Source organism: Artemia sp. Qi Xiang Cuo, chromosome 10 (genome assembly GCF_049724085.1).
Source record: "Artemia sp. Qi Xiang Cuo chromosome 10, ASM4972408v1, whole genome shotgun sequence".
In the NCBI taxonomy this organism is placed as follows: domain Eukaryota; kingdom Metazoa; phylum Arthropoda; class Branchiopoda; order Anostraca; family Artemiidae; genus Artemia; species Artemia sp. Qi Xiang Cuo.
Window position 1 is genome coordinate 25,899,649 of NC_142803.1, and position 14,328 is coordinate 25,913,976.

Genomic DNA, 14,328 nt, shown 5'->3' on the forward strand with positions numbered 1-14,328 from the left:
GGGAGAGCTGAATGAGTTCAACACCATCTTCCAGTCTGAAAAACCCCTATTTCACCTTATGAAAACCCAGGTGGAAAAACTTCTTCGGACACTAGCCATGAACTTTATGAAGCCTTCATATGTTAGAACAGTCAACCTTTTTGACATCAATCTGCATGACGAAGTGAACTATCTTCTCGACAAAAATATCTATATCGGCTAAAAAGGGTACGATTTCCTTGTGGGGCTTGAAACGAAAGAAGTTACCAGTGACCGTTTTGTAGCGGAAAATATCCGAATTCGTCGCTCCACGAGGGATTTCTACGTCGAAGCTGTTCAATAAATTCTTGACCGTTTTTCATTGTCTGGAAAGATCTACGACCTGGTACACTTGCTTACCCCAAGCACTAGTTATGAACTGAAAGTTCTCAGTCTTCGTTAGTTCTTCGACTACTATGATTCTACGCTTTGGGATAAAACAAAGCTAGAGCAGGAATGGCGGTTTATACCGATTGTAGGTCTACCTAGTACTGTCAATCCCCCTGACGTGAATGACATGGACATTGTCATTTACTGTTGCCAAATCTTGCAAACAAAGTCACCAAATGGTAGTCGGATGTTCCCAAATGTTGGGAAAATGGTTCAGTACTTTTTCTCACTCCTTTTCTCAAACTTTATTGCCGAGCGTCTCTACAGTTTGCTCAAGGAAGTAAAAACTGATAAGCGAAACCGACTGAGTGCAGTGACTCTTTCGGCAACACCGAAAACCAAGTGTGGCTTTAAGTGCAATTCTAAAGGAGGGCTTGACTCAGGGAAGTCAGTGCTAGAGCTAGAACCCGGACTAGTCAAACGTGTACTCAAAGTGAAGGCTAGTGCCTCTTCTCGTGACTGTAACGTTTTGAACCAAAGCATTTTGTATTGTCTGGCCCAAGATATTGTTTGTGACACACGTGAACAGTCTGACTCCGATTAATCTTGTCTGTTTGTCTTGTATTATTTATCTGAAATTAATCTTGTCTGTTTGTCTTGTATTATTTATCTGAATGTTCCTTCTTGAAGCTTTTGATATTGATTTTCATTAAACAATAATCGAAAAAGGTTGAGATACGAGAATCTAGTTACCTATCAATTATTCTATTGGATAGAGTTGAAGGCCCAAGGGAAAATCGCTTTTAATTTCTTCACTATTTACTTCACATTTTTACGGTTTTCCCACCGTGGACTTTCCCTGCTGTGGTAACTCTGCACTTTTACTTCTGTTTCGTGCTTGATGAAAACGATGAACGACAAATGTGTGTTCACGGACTGAGCTGACCATGCTTACCTTTAACCGCTGAAAAGAAGGATGGACAGCACGTGTTTTCTCAAATTATGATAGATCTTCACCAAACTTCACTTGACACTGAATCAACATTCATATTAAAGCAAGATTTTTCACCCATTCTCTCTCAAAAATAAAAAAAAACAGCTTTTCCGAGAATTTCGGGCATGCCGCGGTTTTTACCACATTTTGGTTCAAGAATGCCATGAAAATGCCGCTTTTTGACGAGCCCGGTGCCGCGGAGTGGTGCCAGTCGAGTGGAAAGACTGGTCACGGCTCCTGCAGTAATGAGCAAGACACACACCCCTCACTCGAACAAAGGTGATAGACGAATTATTAAGTAAATCCCAGCGGTTACTAATGTAGAAGAATGAACCAACGAGGAAACAAGTGTAGGAGCTGCCATGGCTGCAGGTAGTCATGCAGAAAAGGGAAGCTGAGCTCTCTTAGTAAAGGAAGATACAATAAAGAAAGCTATGATTGATGAAGAAAACTATCTCAAAAATACGTAATCCCAACTTTTTGAATAAAATATTAGCCCCAACGATCATAAAATTAATACATCTCCTACCCGATTTCTTAGGACTGTGATTATCCCTCTAGAAGAGGAAGCGTAGTTTTTGTAAAATATAATTAAAAGGTAAGAAGTGATCCCGAGCCTCTCCCAACCTAATATTAATCTCAATCCATCTGATGAAACATTTAGTAAAATCATGGATAAAATAAATCGTAACAGTATGTATATAAAACGACCTATAAAAACCTCCTCACTCATTTAATAAGAGGAAAAGATTATTACTTGAGAAGAAATAAGGAGCACTTAAAAGATAAATGATATACCTAGTCAGTCTGAACACATTTGATAATCTAGATGTAAGAAAGAAATTTTTAATAGATAAACCTCATCTAATGTAAATAATATAAATGAACAACACATAGCCGCCGCTCTAATGGCCAGTAACATGTAGCCTAATACAAAATATAACAATACTGTCAGAAATGCTCTCTTTTAGCTCCACATACTAACGTTCTTTTAAACTATAACAGTAAAGAAAAATCAGTCCCAATAAAGGAATGAAGTGAGCTCTTCTGATTAAATATTCTCTCAAACTATAGTCTAGCAAGCTAGATATATAAAGACTCTCTCCGTGGATGGTAATAGAGTAGAGGTAAATGCAATAGCAAGATGAAAGAAAACATAGAATTCCGGATAAAGCCACTATCAACCAATCTAAACTAAAAACGCCAATAAAGAAATATATTTCGGAAAAAAAATTAGCCGATGGAGGAAGTCCCATGTTGAAGAATCTCAGACCGAGCCACCAAAAGCATAAATACGGGAGAAGTGAAATTGTTCTGCGAGTCAATAAAAAACTACGACTTCAAATACGCGTATAGAATAAATAGCTCAAATAGAATAACCCAGAAGAACAGATCCCGTGAGAAACCATCATTAAAATTGATCTAATATTAAGATAATAACCAGATACTAGTATAGCTAAAATAACGAATGACATGAGCTACAGAAGAATAGGCAATTAAGGATTTGACATCAGATTGACGGAGGCAGATTAAACAGCTATAAATTCCCCCTAAAATACAAATTCTAATTACTGCAGTTTCACTGTATATATTTAACCCTTGAACTAAGTACAGGCCGCAGCCACCTAGTTTCAAAAGAATGGCGGCTAATACTATGGAGCCAGTGACAGATGCCTCCACATTGGCCCTTGGGAGTCAAGTGTGAGTAAAATAAATGGGGAGCTTGACCTAGAATGATAGAATTACTAGCAAAAAAATTGCGCTGTCTCTAAAGTCGCCCCAGAATTGCAAAATAGATGATGAATAAATGCGTGTGTGAGTAACAATGACACAGAGAAGAGTAGAGAGGACAAAAGTGTATAAAACAAAAAATAATAAGAAGCAGGGAGCCGTTCCGGTTGGTAGCCTCCGCCGAGAATTAAGATAGCCGTAGGAATTAAAGAGCATTAAAAAAACGTAAAATCCGATAAATGACTGACTGGTAAAAGTCAACCATAGAAGAATAAAGAGGCTTAAAGTAGAGAGGGAGGTGCTACTCCGAACATTACCACGTGGTTTATGGTTTTCTCAGTGAGAATGAAAAAACAGGAATTTTCTCACTTAAAAAAAACATGAATTTTCTCACTTTGATGGATGTTTTCTTGGATGGTTATGGGTGTTGGTCAATTTATTTGATGTTTTTCATGGATGTCAACAACAATTTATGTCTGTTTTATGGTTATTGTTAAGTGAGAATGAAAAAAAAGGAAATTTATAACATTTATGGATGTAAACAGCAATTTATGTCTGTTTTATGGTTCGTTGTCAGTGAGAATGAAAAAACAGGAACTTTTTCACTTTGATGGATGTTTTCTTGGATGGTTATGGGTGTTGGTCAATTTATTTGATGTTTTTCATGGATATCAACAACAATTTATGTCTGTTTTATGGTTTTTGTCAGTGAGAATGAAAAAACAGGAACTTTCTCACTTTGATGGATGTTGTATGGTTCATTGTCAGTGAGAATGGAAAAACAGGAATTTTCTCACTTTGATGGTTGTTTCAAGGTCGATTTATTTGCTGTTGTTTGTCCAGGTGTAATGGCATTGGGGTGATTTACATAATCGGGGGGGGGGGGCATTATTGGTTCACGAAAGGGGAATTAAGAAACAAACATGGCTTCATTGTTGTTTGGCTAACCTAACCTGAGAAATTGATTTACATAGTCCGTGGGGGAGAATGTATTGATTTACGAAAGGGGGATTGAGAAACAAACATGGCTTCTTTGATCTTTAGGCTAACCTAACCTGAGAAATTGATTTAAATAATCGCTAGGGGAATGTATTGATTCACGAAGGGGGAATTAAGAAACATTATGGTTTCTTTAATCTTTAGGCCTGAGGGATTTATTTTTTATTGTTGTTTTGGACAAGTGCATGCTAGGGATGAATGTCAAGGTGTCCAGGAATAGGAAACTGGAAGTACAAGCATCCTCCTCAGCCAATCAGCGAGTCGGATACATCCTCCTTCTCAGCCAATCAGAGAGCTGGTTACATATAGTTTTCCTCCAGTTACATAACAATTCGCCCTTGAGATTTCGTATATAACGGACATGCATTGTGATTAAATTATCAGAAAGTAAAGTAACCTGACAATGGATAGACCACTAAATGTTATTGATGAGCTTGAAGCTTTGGCAGCCACAATTAGCAATGTGAGTACATTTTCATTTTTTATTTTCAAAATAAAATTATTTTCCTTGGTCACCCTCTAGTATATTCAGATAAGTACCCCCCCCCCCCCACAAACCTATCCACCGTGCAATCTTTATACTCACTAGGAAACAAAAAATATGTTCTTTTTATTACCTAAACCTAGCACCACCACCCCTCTGATTTTACAGGTATAATTCTTGCTAATAGAAATATTTCTCTTTTTTTCGATAAATTTATTCTTTCTGTAAGCCTATCAAAAAGTGACAATCAACTTCTGTCTATCGCATAGCTATTAATAAACCGTTTCCATTTAAGCCACCGGCGCCATTTACTTGACTTAAAAACATTTTTTCGCAATGATTTAAACAGCTGACACCCCACAATTGCACTTGATGCTTGTTAATCCTTAACCTTAGTGACTTAACCAAAATGTTTCAACGATAAAAAGGATTTGTTTTTCTCTTTCTCAAATTAAAGCAGTTTTAAGCAAAAAGAGATTGCTGTTTATTAAGCTTGTGGATTCGTAACCTGTATTTGCTGGAGAACAGGTGAAACGGGATTATTTCCAAAAATAATTACTAACAATATATTTAGGACTTTGTTGAAAGGGGGGGCATGCCTCAATTCTATCACCATTATTGTAAAATGAAAACAAAGGGTTTGCAAGAAAAGTAAGGGGGGCTGAGATGTCTATGAATAAGCCTTTTTTTTAAATAATTAAAATAGCATTTGATGTCTGAGTTTAGTATATTTATATTTTTTGCTTTACTGAAAATGCTGACGTAGGGGGGGGGGGGGGCCTTCTTAGTGATAAATTATTTGCTATACAAAATTATGGTTCGTGTGGATGGTAATACTAATTTTCCTTCTTTAAAAAAGGGGGGAAATTATTTTGATACTAACTTTTTCTCTTTTTTAAGGCAAACTGTGAAGAATGTCCGTCGCCGCCAACCAGTAAGAGAGCAAGGGCTAATAATGCGGCCCCTGCGAAGGCGACAGTCATACAATATGGTCGCTTGCCGAAGCCTCCTAAACAAGTGATGCCTGCCCAAGCCATGCTTGAATGTGACATCGCTTGCACATCCGCTCTCCTTGGACCTCTAATAGCTGCCCCATCAACGCTAGGTCAGGAGGTTACCTTCCAGCATGCTTTGTCAGATCCATCTGACACCCAAGCCCAGACGGATTTTGCAAATGTAAGCATTTTTTCCTACCTATCATATAGAAATATCTACCAATTTCTTCCAACTTTCTTAGGCCTTTTCTACATGCACTATTTTCGAACACAGTAAAAGTGTATCTCAGCGGGATATTGAAAGATTTTTTCTCCCCAAGGAAATATAATGTTCTCCCTTTTGAATCATGTCAAGTGCATGCATTCACCCTTTGCTAAATAAGATTAGTGAAGCCAAAAAAAATGCTCTATATCCCGCTCATAATAAGTAGCAAAATCCTTTGCATTATAAATTGCTTTATTAGCGAATGTTTCACATTGCCTCTACAAATATTATAAAAAAAACAACTTTATATCGGAATGAGTTTTGTATCATGACAGGAGATAGTTATCCATTTCAAATCATGTTTTGTTTTTTTTTCCATAGCGGATAATGAGTATTAATATGAAATTTTGTTTTGAGGGAATTGTTTTAAAAATATAAAATTGTCTCCTTCTATGTCATGCGACGTTTTAGACTATGAATACCTTATACTAATATAAGATATGCTATGGGCTCGAGAAGCGCCGCAGGAAGCGCTGCGGTCCGGGGAAGCGCCGCAGGAAGCGCTGCGGGGCAGGGAAACGCCGCGGGAATGAGCGGGATATAGTGCATGACTGCGGGGCCCGAGAAGCACCGCGGGAAGCAATGCGGGCCCGAGAAGTGCCACGGAAAGCGCCGCTGGAAAGTGCCGCGAAAAAAAAAAAATTAAAACAGTAGGGCTGATTTGAACACTTTGAAAATAAGCTATTTTTTGAACAAAATCAAATTGCCGCCTTCTATGTAAAGCGGCGTTTTAGATTGTAAATATCTAATATTAAGTTGGATTTTCTTTCAGTTGAATTAACCAAACGCTACTATGCGCATACTACTACTACTACTACTACTACTAAGCGCTGACTTTAAATAATAATCCAAATTTTAAAAGCAGTAGGGGATGATTTGAACACTTTGAAAATAAGCTATTTTTCATTTATAGGTTGGACGACCATTGGTCCCATATTCTTTGTCTTCCCCCTCATCAGTTGGAGAAGGTGAGGAGCTCTCCAACAACATTTCACCATGGAGTGATATAGCTAATTCCGATGAAATACCTGATAATATTGATGAGTATTTAAATGATTTTTTAAATGAAGATAATAGCACAGCTGGGCAGGGGGGGACTTGAGCCCAAATACACTACAGCTTTTGGAGGATTTCACAAACAAATTAACTGGGAACCCTTCTCCTCCTCCTCCTCCTCCAGCCTCCGATACCCTAACGAATCCACTTCAAACAACTGAAGTAGAGAATATCCCAGATATTGTTGAACAACTTGGGGGAGGGGATAATATACCCGCGGGGGTTGGAGGCACAACTGTTCCAGACTTTCAATTGTCCAACACAATCTTAAATGTAATAGTTGTCTACACTGCGTCCTGTGGAGACCCTTTTAATTCACTAATGAGGGGGAAAAATTTGTTTTTGATACCTTAGAAGTTTTGCACAAACCTTTAGATAAAACTCGTGCACTTCTGGAGAATCAAATTCCATGGTGGGGGAGGGATTCAATTGAGGTTTATCTTGTTTTAAATGTATTCTATTTAAATGAGGGGAAAAGCGAAGTTTATTATCATTATGTACATTCCGAGATGCGTTTGGTTTATTCGAAATTAGAAAATTATGAGGGTGCTTTCATGGATTGGTTATATCAAACTATAGCGCATCTCAATAACTATAATGAAAACGTTTGTGGCTCACTGGTTTTATTTGTCGAAAATTTAAGCGTAAACATATTTAAAATTAAGAAAGATTTTATTTTAAGAGTTGGGAGTGGAGAAAAAGCAATAGTTTTAAAATTTAATACAGATCTACGGGGTTGTAAAGGTGTCCAGCGGATTTGTTTTGAAACAGATCAAAAGTGTTTCATGTATGCTGTCCTCATATCAGCTTTCGAGCCTCTAGCACGTGACGCTTCCAAGACGAATTTAGATCACTGGGCTGTACATGGGAAGGACGGGTCCAATTTCCCCATTGTAGATTTCTCGTGTTTAGAAGGAAAACACCCAGTAACGCTACGATCTATTGATATTTTTGAAAGGGCTGATGCCCATTTAAATATCGGCGTTACTGTGGTTCAGTATGAAAATGAATTTGAAGATGGGATTCGTTTAAAAAAGAAGGGGTGGTCTTCCCTGTAAGGGGCCCGTCAATTGATTTCGTCAGACACTGGGTTTGGCTGTTATACACACCACCTAGTGACTCTGCCAATTCAATTGGCCATTTTAATCCTATTACAGACATTAGTAGAGTTCTGGGGGGTAGTAAGCATAGGGGGACACATTTCTACTGTCCGACCTGCCTCTCTCGATTCCGTAGTTATATAAAACTACGGGATCATATGAAGCATTGTAGCCGACAGGGCGACCAGCCAGTGGAAACGGAGTCAGGGGATCGGGCCATTCTACGTTTTAAAAATTTCGAAAATACCCTTTTCCAATGCAAAAAAATATCTTTAGACTGTGAAGCTAAGCTGATGGAGGTGAATGATCCCCAATATCTAAACCGAGTCAAAGAACACCAAGCTATTGCAGTGTCCTATGCTCATGCGCAAGAAGACAGTTCTAACACCATGCGGTTGTTAGAAATAGTAGAAACATTGGATGAGGGGGAGTCCATGGTCAAGGCATTGACTAAACTAATTGGCACGGCTAATGGTGCTATTTCTCGCTTGAGCAATACCCATTATCCAATGGTGCTGTCTGCAGAGGATCGTCTAGCGATTAAGAATCAAAAATATGTTGGGTTTGTAAGGGGGAGTTTGTAGAGGGGGATAAGGGGACTAAAGGGAAAAGAGGGGGGAGGGGGAAAGTTTGAGATCATAATCACTTGGGGCACGACAGAGCCTCGGGGGGTAGTAATTTTAGAGGGGTTGCGCATCAATCGTGTAACTTAAATGTTAGCCAGCAGTTTTTTATTCCTGTTTTTATTCACAACTCTAATTATGACTTAAAATTTATTTTACCGGCACTGGCACGTATGCACAGGGAGGGAGGGGGAGTAGATAGTCCATGGGTAAACAGTTCATTAACCAATAACATTATTCCCAAATCGGCTAAGAAGTTGTTGCTTCTCGAGCTGAAATGGCAGGCAGTGGATAATGGACATACGTGCTGGAATAAAATCAGGTTTTTAGATTCCTTTAGTTTTTTTCCCAAGGCATTGAGTCAATTGATTCAAGTGCAGAAAAGCGACAATTTCAATACCTTTCCCTTGCTTAAACAGCACTTTCCAGACAGTGAAATGTATGACTTGTTGACCTGCAAAGGTATATACCCATACGATTATTACTTTTCTGGCGCTCGCTTAAGCGAAGTGAAACTACCTCCAATTGAAGCTTTTTTACAAGTCACTGACCAACAGTGAATGCACAGGCGAGGAGTATGAGTTTGCCAAGAAGGTGTGGTCTAAGGGGGATTGTAAAAATGGGTGGGATTATTGTAGACTGTAATAGGCCAGTGACGTTCTAACTCTGTTGGATATAGTCTGTAAGAACACAGACCAAATCTATTCAGAGTTCGGGTTAGATATAGGATACTATTTTTCCACACCCCATTTAGTGATGGATTTGATTTTAAAAATTAGTAGGGAGGAAATAGGCCTAATCACAGATGTAGATCAACACCTTTTTGTAGAGCGTTCAATGAGGGGATGGTATGTTTTTCATGGGGACCGCGTCTTGTCAACCGATCCGAGCGGAAAAAAGCACCGGTGAAAAGTCAAATGCAGTGTTCTTGGACATGAACTCATTGTACCCCTCGGCAATGTCTCACTACTCTTTGCTGTGTGGGAACTATCAATGGCTTGAGAATCCTTGTGAGTTTCCCGACATTAACACCGTCGAGGACAACGGATCACATGGTTGGTTCTTTTAAGTGGATGGTAACAGTCCGAGAGCCTTTCACGATTCCGTCGATTAGTGTAGCTGTACCCGTATCAATCCGCCCGTGACCAGAGACTCTCTGAGCCCCTACCATCGATTATCGATTGAGCAGATGGGAATACATTGGACTCCCTCCAAACAGAAACTGATTGCTGATTTGGACCCTAAGGAGAATATCGTTGTTCACCATGTGCTTTTGCACTTGATGGTCAGCTATGGTTTCAAAATCACCAAAATACATAGGGTCCTGCAGTTCAATCAGCGACCTTACTTGAAAACGTTTATCGATACTTTTGTCGCTAAACGCTCTAGGGCAAATTCAAAGGTAGAGAAGGAAATGTACAAGCTCATTCTAAATTCAGCGTTTGGCAAAATATGTGAAAGCGTTCGTAATAGATCTTGCTGCGATGTTATGACTGACCCTCTAGAGTGTGCACAAATTATTGCAGATCCCAATTTTACATTGTTTACGAGCATAGAGGCTAGCATGGTTCTTCTACACAGGTGAAAGCGAAATGTGGTACTGAACAAGAATATAGCAGGCGGCAGTTCAGTACTAGAAATTTCCAAAAAGCTCATGTTGTCGTTCTTTTACAATGTGTGCAAGGTGCAATGGCCACGGGAGGGGGAGGTTCAAGTTTACTATGGGGATACAGATTCTCTGCTGTTAAAGGTAAATGGGACTGAAGATTTATTGGGTGATTTAGAAAAGGGGGAACACATCAGCTTGCGGATGGATTTCACCAACTGGAATCCATCCCTCTACCCCGAGTTGGTGAAATGTCAAGCCCCCAACTAACTATTAATGTTAAAATCAGAGACGGGGAGTGATTTGATATCCAGGGGGATGTTCCTGGGTCCCAAAGTTTATTGCGTTGAAACTCATAGTGGGGATGAAAAGAAGGCGTGTAAAGGGGTGCCTACACATTTTGTAAAGAGTAATTTCAACATGAGCATGTACAGAGACTGTGTAGAAAGTAGCCTAGTGCCGAGAACATAAGTGCTTGCAATTCGCTCTCTACAGTATAGAAATTATACTGTGAGAGTGGAAAAGAATGCAATGTCATGTATATCTGACAAAGTCTATGTGCTCGAGAATGGTGTGAGTGTCCTGCCTCATGGCCACTACCGTATTTCAGACCGAGCTGAATGCATAGACTATCGCAATCAACTTGGTCTGGATAAATTAACCTAACTTGAACTAACCCAACCACTAACCACCATCAACCTTTCATAAATTAACTAACCATCACCAACCCGTTCATAAATTAACTAATCTCAACTAACCCAAACTCAACTACCCGGTAGCAGCAGTGACGACAACTATTGTACTGTTTTTCACCCTCGCGTCCCGCGACCGGCTCCCGGGGGGGGGGGGTCCCAGCCGCTGGCTGGCCGGCCTTCGGCCCCGTGGCCCTGGGGGGGGGGGTTCCACCTTTAAATTCACTATAATGTTCAACTGTGCAAGTTCATGTTCCAGGTGTTTTCTGTTTTTGTTGTTGTATAGGAAAGTGTTTTTTGTACAGAAAAGTGTTTCAAGACAATAAGTGCTGTTGATGGACAAAAGTGTTGTACAGAAAAGTGTTTAAAGACAATAAGTGTTACTCTTCATGGACAAAAGTGTTTTATTTATATTGTACATAAAGTGTTATCATTGCAGTTCATGTTGAACAAATAGAGTTTTCATGTTGACCATGAAATTTTGTCATGTTCTTGTTGAACAAGTGTTATTTTTATCGTTGCAGTTCACGTTGAACAAATATTTGTTTTCATAGTGGTAAAATAAATGCTACTATGAAATATTGTTTTTTTGTTTTACTTGAATAGATTGATCAATAGAAAAATTAATGAAACTTATTAATTGGACATGTATGATTTACAGCTAGTTGTAGTCCAACTGTTGTCAGCAGCATGTATCAATTTAAACACACTTCAGATCGTGTGTGTGTGGGCCCTCAATGTCGGGGAAAACAACACTTTTAGCTAAAAAAATTCAAAATTACGATAAAATGTTTTTGGAAAAGCCGAAAAAAATCTACTATTGCTATAGTATTTGGCAGGAGTCCTCTGATAAAATAAAAGCTATTGCCACAACCATACCAATACAATTCATACGGGGACTTGATGTTTTCAATAGTATTGAACCAAACTCATGGCTGATTATTGATGATTTGGCTGAATCCATTGAACAGTTCTCACAGGAAATGTTACAACTGTTCACTGTTCGCTCCCACCATGAACACATTTCCATAACCCTAGTTCTACACAATCTGTTTCATCAGAGCAAATGTATGCGAACCCTTGCTTTGAATTGCACCATCTATATTATCTATCTAGTCGTTCATGATTCTAGCTCACTATTAACTCTCAATAAACAGATATATCCCGGCGCTCCAAAAATTATGTTTTCAGCGTAAACACAGGCAACTAGCAAGCCCTACGGTTACATTTTACTGAATCTTAATCAGAGCACGCCAGAGGATCTACGTGTAGTCACCGACATTTTCAACAATGAAATTACAGAATATCTTCCGGTGAACAGTAGAAAAGGCTATTAGTTGCCATTATGACACTGAAGAAACTACACGAACAACGGCATTTATTTTCCGTTTTAAGCACTTCAAAACCCTTGCTTAGGAAGGCCATACTCATACATGGTGTTGACAATGATTTCATTAATCTAATATCTGAACTTTGTTTAAATTTAACTGCCAGACGGCAATGTTCAACTGCCAGACGGTGTTATAAAACAGACAAAGCAACATGGGTCCACTTTCCGTGCATGGTCTTTTAAAAAAAAGGGGCAATTTTTTAAAAGACCACGGCTCCTTCAAGCGAGCGGTAGATTTTTCACACTTTTACTGCCAATAATTGCAGGACTTGTAAACAGTTTTCTCTAGAGAGAGAGAATGGCTAAACCCTATAAATTGACACCATTTTAACTTGTCCTCTCGCCCGTCGAACATTTTGAAGACAATTTAAGCAAATTCATTAATGATAAGAATATTGCCGATGACAAAAACTGTTTTTACTTCAAGATGCATTGTGACGTGTGGACAAACATAAACCTTATCGTGAGAGACCCACCGTCGCCGCTACCACTGATCCCTCTAAACTGGAAACATCTCCTCAAGATTCTGCAGCACTGCAATCAAAGGAGAAGGAATTGAATTCAATTGTATCAAAAATTGGAAACCTATTGCCAGTGACCTATCGAGAACAGAGTAAAAGAGTATTATCTTATCTCATGTTGGAAACTGCTGATAAGCGATCAAGTTCAAGTCGATAGCACAGGGAAACGAATTATAATTCAGGGAAAAAGTTATAATCTAGTTGATTTAATTTGTGATATGGTGACGAATCGTAAAGGACTTTTATCATTTGACAATAATCTATACACCTTTCTAAGTGTATCAAACTTTCCCAAAAGTCTTATTGGCAATAAGCAAATTCTAAAGAAACTAAGAGAATATAGTCCTCCAAAAACATCAACACCAACATCATTTAAAAAAGAAGAAGAAGATTCAACTTTTGAAAATACTAGCACCACTGATTTTACAACACCTGTGGCTGCTAGTCAAAAGCGAAGACGAATTGATTCACCCTCCAGTGTTCAAAAGGGGAGTGAACATTACACTACGTGCTTGCGTTCGAAATGGATGAAGTTCTGAAAGGTGTCTATGAAAATATTGGTAAAGCGGGAAGCTTAAGTTCTCCCAAAACGCTTTCTAAAGCTGTCTCCGGCACCATATTGAAAAAAGCAAAAGAGTATCTTGAGAATGAACCGAGTTACACACTGCATCGGAATCACAGGCTTCGCGGCAAACAATATCGACAAACTAAAGCCTTTTTCCCTCTGCATATAATGCAAACGGATCTTTTAACTTTAGACGCAATTCAACATCGTCACAATGCACCCTACAAATATATTCTGGTGACAATCAGTGTCTTTGTCTTTGCTATGCCTATGCCGTTCCACTGCCACCAAAGAGAGGTGTTGAAGTTGCTTGGGCCATTGAAAGTATTCTAGAACAGGATTCGTATAGAAAAATTCAATCCGATCGTGGCAGTGAATTTGTTAATCCCCATGTGCAAAGGGTTCTTTTGAAATATAATACAACACTTTATCATAGTCACAGTCCGATAAAAGCTGCATTGGCTGAACTATTAATAACAACGACTCGTCTATTAATTTCAAGATATTGTACTCTGAAAAAATACACCGGCTTTTATTTATGATTTAGATAAAATCATGCAGATATACAACCATCGACCTCATCGATCTCTCTCCAACTCAAGCCCTCGGGATGTTCACTACAATGAAAATAAATTTGATGCTTTTCTAAAGCAATACTCCAATGGTGAAAAGGAGAAAAAAATGTGAAGAAGAAATTCAATGTTGGTGATACTGTTCGAATTAATAGAACCACCAATATTTTTGAAAAGAGGAATTATTTATGGAGCACCGAACTTTTTAAAGTGTCCAAAATCCTGGACACCGAGCTCACGACATATCGACTGCGAGACACCAAAGATGATGAGATTTTCGGCGGTTTTTATGAATATGAACTGCAAAAAGTTAGAAACACTAGCGAAATTTATCAAATTGTAAAGATATTAAAGAGTCGTGCTCGTAGGGGCAAGAGACAGTTGCTT